The sequence below is a fragment of the Rhea americana genome, unplaced genomic scaffold (genome assembly GCF_003343005.1).
Source record: "Rhea americana isolate MKP2758 unplaced genomic scaffold, rheAme1 scaffold_44, whole genome shotgun sequence".
In the NCBI taxonomy this organism is placed as follows: domain Eukaryota; kingdom Metazoa; phylum Chordata; class Aves; order Rheiformes; family Rheidae; genus Rhea; species Rhea americana.
In genome coordinates, this window is record NW_028186579.1 from 1,240,502 (window position 1) to 1,253,796 (window position 13,295).

A 13,295-nucleotide genomic window follows, 5' to 3' on the forward strand; every position below is an offset into this window, starting at 1 on the left:
ATTCACATGTAAACACGATGTGATCATACTTTAGCTGTTCATTATGATTAGCTGTAAAAACAATACTTTGCCAACTTTTGAATAGATCTGCAAGCTTAGATGGCATTCAGTGGAGCTAGTTCTGATTTCAGAGCTTGTTGGGTCTCAGTGAAATTACAGTACGAGGATATTCGACCCAGTATGTCTTTAAGRTATTTCCTTAATTTGAATACTTTGTCCTATCGATTAAAGTCTTACCTGGGAACACACTCATTCCACCGTATTCAAACAGGAGTATTCTAGCCGTGGAGGAATTCCAGGCTTCTCGGTTAAACTAATTACAAAGTAAACCACTGACCAATACTTGTAAAGGGAACAATATTGGCCATTGGACCATTTAAAATCCTTGAAGATAGCTTCAACCCTTGAAGAATGACAAGGGGGTTCTTCTAATTAACAGACTTCTGAGGTAGGGGCTATCTCTTTCCAGGAGTCACGCAGCATCTGCCTGAACAGAGCCATAACCTTTCGGGCTCTGTTAACTATGTGACTATATTAGTTAGGTCTGATTGCAAGCTCCTCACTTTCATTCACATCTTTCTAGCTCTAATTGCTAATTAATTTCGTGATTAAATTTTTACTCTCATAAAGACAAAGTCATCCTGGGAGAACATTGTTGAACACATCTGATGATGGTAGGATCTCTTATTATTTACAATAAGCAGTATATAAAGTTTGTATAAAGTACACAGACGTCTTCTGATGGGATTAAAACTGAACATAGAGCAATAGAAAAGAATATTTTCTCTTTAGAAGGTGTTACATTTAAACCTTTGAGGATTACTGATACTTTTTCTTTTAGTTCACGTTTGAATCAGCTGTTGAATGGAACACAGCAATTACTTCTTGTCAGCATCTATCAAAAATGTTAGATCACTGGGGCATTTGAGCATATTGAGCATGAAATTTTCATTGCTCTTTAAGTTGCATTTTTACTATGTCTAAAAAACAGTATTTGGTTGTAAGGGCACTTGGATATCTTCTAGGAGGACTAAATTCATTTCAGTTCACAGTCACTAATCAGTCTGGAAATGAAACTGTTAATTTTAATGTGGTAAGTGCATGCATACATTAAATTTTATTGCTTTGCCTTARTGTAAAAGGACCAAAGGAAGGCAATTTCAGGTCAGTGCAAAGCTACAGGTGCACGCACTTTACTGTTCACCTCTTAAGATTAAAAGAAGAGTCAAGTGTTTCAAGCTTTGTAGTATGATGCTGTATCTCACTTAAATAAAAAGAAGATTTCAGGAAGATTTGGATCAAGCTATACCTTCGTTGTGTGGGGTCCTCTCATCTAACGATATATCATCCATGAAGTGCACAACACGCTTCTGACAGTGCATTATCATTACAATCAGAAACAACATGGACTTCACAAGTCCTGAAACTTGCTACTCAAGCTTGAAAAAAATGTAAAGATCTATCGAGCCAACTATAAATGTATTAAAGAAAGCATAATAATAATAAGAGTGCAAMCAAAGCCGAGAATATTTTCATTTTTTTTCAAAAGCTTCCAAACATTTTGTATGCCATATGATCTTATGCAAAGACAAGGCATCACGTTTCAAGGTAAGGTCAAACATTTAGCTACAACTTTGAATGTATGGATTGGAATCAAACTCAATATTTTCACATTACTTGAGTTTAGGCTTTCGTTGTGTTTTTATGTTCCTGTTCAAAAGAAAGGAAATCCCTGATACAAAGACAAGTAATCTGTGTTCTGAGCCAATAAATCCTCAGGGAATTTGAAGCAGGTAGATTTTAAGAGGCCCTTTTAGGAGTCTGAAAAGCAGTGGGTGACATTAGAARGATCTTAATGAGAGTTACAGGTGCTCAGCTTTTAGGACAAGGTCATTTCCCATGTGTTGGCACAATGACAAAGATGGAAGATTGAACATTTCTTCTAATCACAACTAAGTAACATGTACTTCTTAAGTGGAAACAGCTGGAAAGATACCTGTGGAATGCTCTAGGTGCCCTAACACACCCCAAATGCCGCAGCAGAATCTCAACGTCATTAAAATAATAGATGCAAATAAGAACCTGCTAGCCAGTAATCAACAACAGCTCCTTTCCATCCTTATCTTCTGTTTATGTTTTTAATAGAGATGTCCTATGGCTTTGCTGCCATCCTGACTGCACAAAAAAAGCAATACTAATGCCTACCATTTGTATTTCATTTTAACAAGTAAAAATTCCCAGGCCGAAGCCATCTATGAAGCAACTTTATATCTGGAGACTTTGGCCCCTACAGGCCAAACCCCCGTTACCTCCCAGGAGCTAGACAGGACTAATGACACCGTGAGGAGGAGAACAGGCCCTGTGTCCTTCCTTTCCATGCCTGCAGGACCTGCCTGGACCCAGGTTAAGGTGCAAAGGAGGAGTCTAGCTGCCTTGTTTCAAACCTCTTCCTGATATTAGGGTGCGAAAGAGGGAGGAATATCTCCCCTCCAGACAGCGATAAGGAAGAAAGGAGGAGAAAGGGGATCAGAGATGTGTCTATTTGCATTTCTGGGAAAGTGCAGCTCTGGCATCACCCCTAGCTCATGGCCGTGCCTCAGACACCAGCTAAAGTCACCAAAGCACTCCTGTTTGTCCCTTGACCTCTGTTTGCAGTCACAGATAAATGATTCAATACACATTCCCTTGAATAAATGTGCAAATAAGACTGAGTATTTACATTTTAAATTGATGATCATTAAGGTTTCACCTCAGGAAAATGTTGTTATTAGACCTGAAAGTCTTCAAGGGAATGTGGGAGAAGAGTGGCTGCTATCAGGGGACCAGTAATCTGTTCCCAGTTGGCTTGTAATTCAGTTGAGCAAATAGAAATGATTTTGAGCGTTGAATGAAGCAGCAAGCTATAGAACTTGCACCATACTTTTAAACTACAGCTGGCTGGAATATGAAATGCCTGAAGGCAACATTTTTAAGTTCAAAGGTAAACATTTGCTTTCTTTATAGAGAAAATTAGTTGTACAACATATTTGATTTAGCATACTGCTACACAGTCCAACTTTTAATTGAAATATATTAAAAAATAACCCTACTTCCATGAACAACGTGCAGTTTCCTAGAGAGCCAAATGCTTGCTAGTAAACATCAGTCCTTAAGGCCAGGTCTAGAAAASAGAAGTCAGAACTTCTACAAGTTAATATTTTTCAAGGCCCTCTAAAGACTTCCTATTACTGACCCTGTGTAAATTGTTTACAGCCTGCTCAGCAGAAGACCTCCCATTCCGTTCTTTGGCCATGCCTGCAAACTGATAAAAAAAACCCTCTCCCTGGAAACTTCCCTGGGTGAACCACTCCATAATATTTTATTGTCTTTGATCCTAAGCCTATACACAGGGATCCTTTCTGGTAAAAGCACGGACAATAAATAATGCTGAGTGAAGAGAGGTTTCTGCATTAAACCTTATTAAAGAGCAGTTGTGGCATTTTGGAGTTCTTCTTGCTGTTTGGTTAAAATGGTAACGGGACCCTTCTCATGCTCTCCAAATCCTGGCACACACTGGCCTGCAAAACTTTCACACAGAATTTGCATGCAATTTCAGACATTTTAGTGTGACCTCATTAGATTTTACTTCTTATAATTGTGTCTTTTTTTTTTTTTTTTTTTTTTTTTTGTTAAAGTAAACTTTTTAGAAGTGAGGAAAACCTATGCTGCACAATGAGGTATTGAGAACCATGTGTTCCATGGTACAGAAAGATATGTTATGATTCTTATCTTCATGAGACTGTGAAAAAATAGTTCTTTGTCCTCAAACTCATTAAAAAGTTATTTAATAAAGAACTTGAAACCATTATCAATATTTACAAAAGAAATGCTTGAGAGCTGAGTTATGTGTTTTGAAATTCGCAGAAGGCTCAGTGCATTGAAGCAACAATATACGTGATAGGAAGTATAGCTGACATTTTCCAAATATAAAAACCAGATGATGGAAGATTTAATTTCTATGAATTGGGGCAGTAGCTGAGAGCCTACTAATCTCTCGAGAATATTTTCAGTCCATCAGGGTGCTCAAAGTATAGAAAATTCTCAGCATTTCTGGAAAAGCAATTGAGATCAACATGATTTTGCTAGATTCAAATATGACTCCAGCTCATGACCTAGATTTGAGGACTGAAAAGTTTTAAAGCTGTTTTTCCCAAATAACGGCTGCTGCTTCTTCTTTTCTTTCTTTTCTTTTCTTTTCTTTTCTTTTCTTTTCTTTTCTTTTCTTTTCTTTTCTTTTCTTTTCTTTTCTTTTCTTTTCCTTTTTCTTTTTCTTTTTCTTTTTCTTTTTCTTTTTCTTTTTCTTTTTCTTTTTCTTTTTCTTTTTCTTTTTCTTTTTTTTCCTTTTCCTTTTCTTTTTTTTCTTTTTCTTTTTCTTTTTCTTTTTCTTTTTCTTTTTTTATTTTCAGGATAAACAGAGCCAAATTATTAAGGCATATTTTATAAATAATGAAGTCCTATATTTAACAAGTAGACTGTCARCTTTTCTACTTGCAAAACAATGTTGTTGACTTTACTGGCTGGTATCTATTATGATTTAGAGAAAGGTTTCAATAAAAAAGCTCCATATAACATGCAGTCACAGTGTCTGAGGATACATCCGCAGGGCATCTGCAAAACATTGTGAGAAAAATGGCGATATTCACAGAGGGATTTAGTCATTAACTGCCTCTGTAAGGAGCTATGTCCGAAATGGAGGTGCTTAAAAAATTTTAGACTCTTAAAAATCCTTTAGATTAGATTCACATCTAACCTTGTCCTTCCTATGTCATTGGGAGGTTGTGATTCATTAAGCAGGCTCTGAGCTCGGCTGTCCTCGCAGGAAGAGCTGCATCTCCCCTGTGCCCCTCAGTCAGTGTGTTTACTCTCCTACAGCCTGCATGCAAGTCAAAAGACACGCATTCAATTCCATTTTGTTATTCTTATATATAAACATGCCCCAACTGCTGGACATCTCTGTCTTCATCTCTGTGTTTCTTCTGTTCATCGTTGTATAAATAATTAAACAGTTTAATTGTACCAGAGTTCGACTCGGTTCTCTGACACACCAGCTGACAAAAAAACGCTGCAGCAGAGAATAATTTCTGGAGCACTTAAAAAATTTTTAATAGACAGCCCAATTTGCATAGGTGTGGTGAAGGGAAGGCCATGTTATARAACGGTTACTCTCCTGCTGGAGTACTCAGATGAGAGGTGAGGGACGAGGGATGAACTCCATGCAAGTAGGGGAGGATCTGAACCCAGGTATCTCACGTAGGATAGGTGGCCATCCTAACCAGCAGCTCTCCCCTSAGCCCAATGGCTGTCCTGAGCCCCATCCGCAGCAGGGCTCTCTGCCAGGACGCCCTGCGCTCTTGGTGCGTAACAGGAACAGCAGATTCGGTGAGTGACCAGGCACCGTAAAGCTGGTTGTTGCAATGCCAAAGTGCCTCTTGCACATCGAGCTCTAGGACACCACTTCTGCTTTTGTTCACACCAATGTCATTCAAAAATAAGGGATCAGGGCTGAAGCATATTAATACTGGAATTGGAACCAAAAAATATCAAGCACTGTGTTATGTGGTAATAGCARCTACAGCCTAGGGCAGGAGACAAGCATAGTGCCACCGGCTTGCATGGGTTCTTGCTGTTCCTGCATGGGAATTTAAGGCTGAAAATTCTCATCCAGTGTCCAATGGCACACAAAAATGTCTAATTAGCAAAAGTAGTTTTGAGAAATGTGCATCCACAGGATGTGYAAAAATCCTTAACTGTTTCTGAGTGCATATCCTGAAGTACTTTTAAACAATCTATCTTTAGGAGGCAGTTGTTTTTTTATACATGCTGTAGTGTTGATGCTGCATTATTTCACCATGAATGTACTTTCTGACTCATGCTATCAGGGCTATAGATTGGCAGCATTATAGCAACAGTTGATTTAAAAATATTCAGGCAAAGGAAAACAAAATATTCACATATTTTATTTTTCGTGTTTAATAACATTCCAGAAACTTCAAATCTGTACTTCAAAAGGCTCAAAAATGGTCTGATTGGAATGATGAGATGGAAGTAGGGCCACGGGATGGACACAGCAACCAACAGCTCTGCAGAAGGCGGAAGCACAACTGTTGAATGTGTTAGTTTTCTCAGAGTATCACCACTGGCTCCTGAAGTTTTTGATTCAGTGAGGCATTTGGTCAGTGTTTTAAGGCTGATGTTTAAGCAGTAGTTGGATGAGGTCTAATCCATACATCTGGAAAGAACTTGCATAACACAGTAAGTACGTGCAGAAGGGGCTGCTCCTATATTTGCGTCCCATGTGTTTGCTTTTATTTGATTTTGTATTTGGGTGGGAAGGGAAAAGAGGAAATTCTCTGACATTTTCACATGCCTTTTTTTTACAGTGACTCTGGGAAACAACTCAAATATCTTGTCTATTCAAACGAGAGGCTGTAAAATGACCTGACATCTTTCACGGATGCAATCTTGGGTACTTTTCTCATAGAAAGTACCACATAATGACATTCCCATTTTTAATGCCCGTTAATTCAATTATCCTGCTGGTATCCTTGGAGGTAGAGACCAAAGGCACAGGAAGAAATTATAGATCCAGGTCTTCTGCATGTCTCTGCTAACTGCTAAGTAGCAAGAAATTGTCCTCTGAATACAAAATACTCTGTTCATAAGCCTTTCTATTACTCTGTGCCACTGGAGCAACCAAAATTCAGACAACCTCCTCCTGAACCTCTCCATTCTGGGCCTTACATTTTTGCCCTGATTTTAATCCAAAATTGTTAGGCTAGGCCCTCCAAAAAAGTATTATTGCTACAGAGGATTTTATGACCTGGCAAAATATCAGCATCAGTGTCTTCTAAAGCCATATATAAAAACTCAGAGATCTTAAAGCTCTTAAAGACTATAGAAACAGAAATGAAAATAAAAACTTCAGTGGTGATTAATTATGCCTCGATTAACAAAATGCCAGGCTTTGATAATTGTTCTAGAAGCCTTGGGAAGAAATGAATTGGCATTGCCCTCCTGGAAGCAGCTCAGGTAGCAGGCCACTGTAGTCCTAAAAGACAGATGAAGTCCAGGTTGAAAAACTGCTGCTCTCCTCTGCTGGCAGGAGGGAGGCGAAGAAGCGGTGCCTCCACTGGCTCACTTGCGAGGACTAAAAGAGAAGTATTACAGAGGGCTCCACAAACCTCCCTGTCCCACCAAAGGGACTGGAGGAACCATGGCACAGAGGTTGTGCCAGTGGTAGTGAGATGACAGTACTGGAAAACTCCCTGGAAGGAAAATGGGATGTGGTGGCAGAAGCAGGCTTAGCAGTGCAGATGTGAAGACAGGAAGACACCAGCCAGGGCACTCAGGCAGGTAGGTGCCTGCAACCAGCAGCATGGAGATAAGAAGATGCTGGGACCAGAGGAGAAAGAGGATTCCACAGTGAGAGGACATGGAGAGAAGACCCAGGAGAGTGAGACAGAAATCTGAATGAGGTAGATCACAAAGGAGGAGCTGGGGGAAAAGTGGTTTCAAAGACTGTATGAGGAGAAGGTGCTGCCAGCGACAAGCCAGGCACCCCCCTCATGGCATCAGCTACACCAGCAAGGGGTCTGGAGAGATGGACAATAAAAATAAAGCAATATCTCCTACCGCACTGGGGTGGTGAGGCAGGCAGAGGGCAGCCACCTCCTGGGAAACACCAGGGAAATGCCTCTGCATTTTGAAGTCAGTAAGTATGGTTTAGTCTTTCTTATTGAATGCTGCAGCACACTCAGAACCACTRGTTGCCCAAAACTCTGGCCTTTCTCTGGATCCTCAGAACAAGCTCCAGAAGGTTTTTCTTTTGATGGATAAAAGAATCTAGCAGTAAAATGCATCAACTTCATGCCATCAGTTCCAGGCCATTCAGAGACCTTCGTGTTTGCATTACTGTGCTTATGTAGTACCRTGCTAATTGCAAATATTGGCATAAAATCGCCTGAACATTTTGTTCCCTTAACTCAACCATGATGAACCATTGCCAGAGAGAATCAGGCTCCAACTTCAGGAACAAAACCAATACCCGCGCCCTGGCCTGCCAAAGGCTGCTTTCCTACCTGCTATTTGGCACTGGTAACACATGCTGTGTTGCAAGACATTCATTGCAGCACAACAGTGTCTCTCACACTATGGAAGATACCCAAAAGTCATGTATAGCTTCGATCAAAATACAAGCATGGGGTCAAGGCCAAGCAGTGGCTTGGATGTAGCCTGGGAGGGGTGAGCCCTGGATTCCCTCCTGGGCGCTACAGAGTCCACAACAAGGCGCCTCCCACTCGCATGTGCCTCTGCCACCTCCCTCCTCTGGTGAGACTTGTCCTGGTTCTCTCTGGGAGCAGACCCAGCTGTGATCCACCTTTATACCTCACCTGCTACACTGGGATCCTGATGTTGGGGTGGGGGGCATTTCTAACGTAATATAAATCATTAGGTGAAAGGGGAATTAAAAACTATTTTTTTTTTGCAGCTCGTACTTCAGAACACTTTGCCAATCATGTCAAGAAGATTTTTAAAAATGTTTCTTTATGAGATGCTTTGTTTTCCATAACAGTATCCTTGGAAATGACCCATTGGTTAAAACCAAAACAATAATAAATCCCTGTGGAAAATAGCAATCTGAATCTCCATGAATATCATCACCTTCAAAAGCCATCCGACACTATGTTGTGTTTGGGTGGCAATGTGCAGAAGAGAATGGTTGGAGGAGAGCACTGGCAGTAATAAGATTACACAAGCATACCATCAAACGCTGTCCAGACTGCTGGGAAGTATATTTGTCTGTGTACCAGACTKAAATAAACAGCTTGCAGTGTGATTTCAGGTCTATGGCAGGTTGTGACTCTATAGTTCACATCAAGGAAGACTGGCAAAATGTTTAGCCTCACTGTAAAAACAGAATTGGTGGGAAGAAAAAGCTACGTAGTAAAGAACGAACCCCAAAACTCAATGGCGGTAAGTTCAGGAACTTTAGATCTCTGTCAGTGCCAGAGGGGAGGAGTRAAAACGCAGTTAAGACGTGTGGAAACATCTGCCTGTCCTCAGCTTACCTACCCTCACCATAGTGCAAATGTGGGGCAGACCTGCCCCTCTGCCAGTGCTAGTGGGCCAGGAGGACCCAGGAGGGCTGTGGTAGGTTTTGAAGGCACTTTCCAAGCTGCTTTCATACTTGTGCACATGGTCCTGCCATTTTATTAAATTCTTCTAAAGTTGCTCCTGACCTACGCTAAGTACTTTTCTATTGACATCAACTTTTGCCACTTCACTATTCACCCCTAGGTTATTATTAAAGCATTAAACAAGACTGGTCTGAGTCCTGATCTCTAGGGCACCTCATTATTAATCTCTTTCCCTACTAGAACTGGCCATTTATTCCACACCCATTTATAACCAGATTTTAATCCATGACAGGGCTTTACCTCTCACCTTGCAGTTACCAAGTTTCCTTAACAGTCTCTTGTATGGGTGCTTATCAAAAGGCTTTTGAATGTCTAAATAAATTATATCCTTTGGTTGTTCTCCACCCACTATTTTATTAACTCCTAAAATTGTAAAAGGTCTGACTGGCAAGATTTATTCTTATAGCAGCAAAACTGCTTTTTGCCTTTGCTGGGGACTTGATATTTCCCTGCGGACTCTAAAATGTTAAGAGTAGCAACTCTCTGAATGTTGTGTGAAGCAGCACCAAATATACTGTTGAATTAATGATAAAGTGAATGCAATATATTAGTGACTTTCTCAACTACTTCCTTATAATGAAGTTAAGCTCATAATGTAAAATTTCCCTGAGCTTGCTCTGTCTGTGTAAATATTTACAGAGTCTTTATCGCTGCAGTACCAGGGTTCCAGGCACATTAATGGAGTTATTCTTACAACACCTCTCTGATACAGGGACACTTTAATCCCAGCTGAGTGGTGAAGAATCAGGGCACACTGACATCTGGCATACAGAAATCAAACCGCTGTGCTTTGAGGACACAGGATAGGAGATAAAACACCTTCCTCCACTTAGTGATGCAGTATTCGCAAAATAACACAAGAATCGTTACAACGCATAAAGGTAATCAAAAAGGCGCAGCATCCTAGCTTCTTTTCCCAAGCTCTCTAAACCCAAAGTTCAGGTTTCCTTTTAGAAAGGTGTCGAGCACTGCAGGTAGAGCCCAAGCTTTTCCTTTCTGCAGACTGCCTGTGCTTGCAGGGTTTTGCTYGCTCTGCTAGTGACCATTTACTTTGGACTCACACCACACATCCAGTGTTTCAGTATGCATTTTTGCTGTAGCCAGAACTAATACAATTGACTGCATCTCTGCTTGCTTCAAATATACAAAGGAGCAGGTTTGTGCAGAGAAAGGGAAGAAATAACATCAAAAGAGAAAGCTTGTTTAAAGTAACAAGCACTATAAAGCTTTCTCCATGTATGAATGCTCACAAAGACTGCAGAATATACACGTGCAAGGGCCTGCCTCCTCTCTCACATCCCTGAGGAAGAGGGGCTTTTCAGTCTGCTCCAAGGGCCGACAAGACCCTGGCAAAGCAGAGGATGACCGAGTTTGGAAGTGGAGGAGCMGTCACAGAAAAGGCATGCAGAACATGGACCTGAGTTTTCAAGGGAGTTCTGCCCTCACATCTGAGGCTGGGCTTTCCAAAAAAAAGGCTCTATTTCCATGTAAACAGCCAGAGCAGGTGGCCAGGAATTCAAAAGGTTATGAAGTCCTCGCAAAAAAAATAACTCCCAAGTGTCAAAGGGAGAGCAATGTGAGTGCAGAGCACTTTTGGAAAAACAGACTTCCCCAGCATCAGCTCTGCAGGATCCTAGCTCCCACAAACGTGTTTCGAGTTGTGGTTTTTAATAGAGATCTTGAAGCTCCCTCGCTTGCAAATCTGGCACTTGTTGTTTGGACCTGGAGCCAAAGTGCTCTGAGACCTTGGCAAATGCCTGCTTTTGAGTGTAAAAGCAAGGGCTGGTTGCGCTTCGCGTGGCAAAGCTCTCTGGTGCTGCGGGACAGTGATGCCCCAGGAAGCAGAGCGCCGCCGGGCTGGGAGCGTGCCGGAGGTGGGCACCGSCTCGGGAGGTTGCCCTTGGCCCCGGCTGGATGCAAGCTCCCAAACTTCTCATTCCCACCGCCTATTCCTGGAGCACAAGATTTGCATCCAGGATGGCTATGGCTCCTGCAGTAACAAAGTGATTTCCCCGAGGAGCAGTTAATATATATTGCCACGATCTTAATCTTATTTAGCGTGGTAGCATGGTTTTAATTTTTCCATGTTTGATCCTTCAGCTTTAGCAATCATGATAGAAATAGGGTCTGTGAAGAGCAAAAAAGGAGTAGCCTGTTGCGTATGAAAAAATACACTTCAGTCCTCACTCTCTCCGCGGTGATTCAGCTTTTCCAACCGCTCTGCCGAGATAAAAGGCTCGCGTGTGAGCAGAAGTGTTAGCAAGGTCTGTAACGCTCTCAGCGCACCGTCCTGCAGCAGCCTTGGCTGCAGGAGYAGATATAAACTATTCCTAAATTTCCTTCGAGGAAGTTGGGGAGGCGGATGGGGGGCAGGGCAAGGAGATAGCAAAATGTTTTTGCCTGCTCCATTTTCATTCAAATGGCTGCGCTTCCCCTCCGCGGCGTCCCCGAGCCCCGCGGGGCTGGCACGTCCTGTTTGCTGTTCGCCGCAGCTCGCTGTTGACTTTAGCCAGTAGCTCTGTTTATAAACCCGTGTTGATTTTTCTCGCAGCGCCGTTTAATGAGGTGGGCAGCCCCTCGCCCCTCCGGGCCGCGCCGGGCCGGGCCGCCCGCCGCGGTACCGGCGCCCTAATCAGCGGCAGACCCCGGGCGCGGGGTAATTAGAAACATCGAGGGGGCCTTCTGCCTTTTGAAATCTGCCTCTCGACATCAAAGTGCTCCGCTCAGGTCGTCCTCCAGAGGTCTGCTCCCCTATCTACATGAGTGATGTATTTCATGGTATCTGTCGGGAGTGATATAATGAAGAAACCCGGCTTTGAGATGAGGCGTGATGTGGAAAGCAGGTGTCTCACTTTAATGTGTCGGGAAGCATCTGTTTCGCAGTCGTGTTTTGTTCCTGCACACGGCACAAACGCGGCGGTGCGCGGTGCGGTGCGCGGTGCCCCGCGGCGGCGGGGAGAGGGTCGGGGCCGCCCTCCCTCGGGCCGCTGCGGCGGGCGGCAGCCCCTGCGCTCTGCCTCCCGCTGGGGCACCGGGACACCCCGGCCCCGAAAACCGCCCGCGGRGGCAGGTGCAAATCCGCGGCCGCGCAGGGCCACGTCGGAAGCAGGGCGCCCGGCTCCGCCGGTGTTTCTCGGCTGCGGGAAGCCCCCTCCTTCCTCCTTCAAGAGGTGCTTGGCCTTGGGGGGCCCCTCGGGCTTGGCCTGTGAGATTGCACCGTTCGCATGTAACGTTTCCAGGGCCTCCTCCTTCCTCTGGTTGCACGACTGCTCCGACTTTACTCGTTTGGCTCTATCTCTGCAGTAAGTGTTGGTTAACATCAAGCAAGCCGTAAATCCACGACAGTGTGCACGTTTAAAGTGCCCACGGGGAAATCACGGTGATCTTCCCGGAGAATCGCCGGCTGGCAGGCCACCGAGCCCCTATTTCTGCTGCACAGGGTGTGCATTTGGCTTGGAAATCGAGTACCGGTGTTCCCCTCTGTGGTTACGTGACCTCCAATATGTGCTTTAGATGACCGGTCGGATTGTATTGCACGGTGTCTCCTGGGGACTCCTCTGCCCTGCCAGAGGAGGGGGGAAAGGCTCTGCACTGGGGGAGGTCCGGTACATTCAGGATCTCCAGCAGCTAGTGCGGCACCGCAATCCTGCAGTCTGCGGCCCTGGGGGTGGGCAGACCCCGGCGAAATCAGGGAGGGCTGCAGGTGTCCCAACACCTCCGGGAACACATTTAAGATCGGTAGGAACCCGCTTACTTTGCAGAAAATATCCCGTCCCGCAACCCGCCCTCCCCTACACCCGTGAAACCCCACTGACCCCACGGTGTGGGGCGGGAAAATTACAGTGAAGGCGCCCTGGTCTGCCTGAGAGGTAAAACGCTGCCCCGGCTAATAAGAACAGAAAGTAATGGGGGGGGCGGGAAGAGAAAAAAAAGCAGGGAGCATTAAAGCCTGGCTGTCCAAGGCGCGCAGCGCGTTTCCCCGCACCCCGTCGCCCCCTCCTAGCCGTGTGGCCGCGGCGGCGGGCGGAGCGTGCGCCCCGTCGGGCGGAGCGCGCGTCC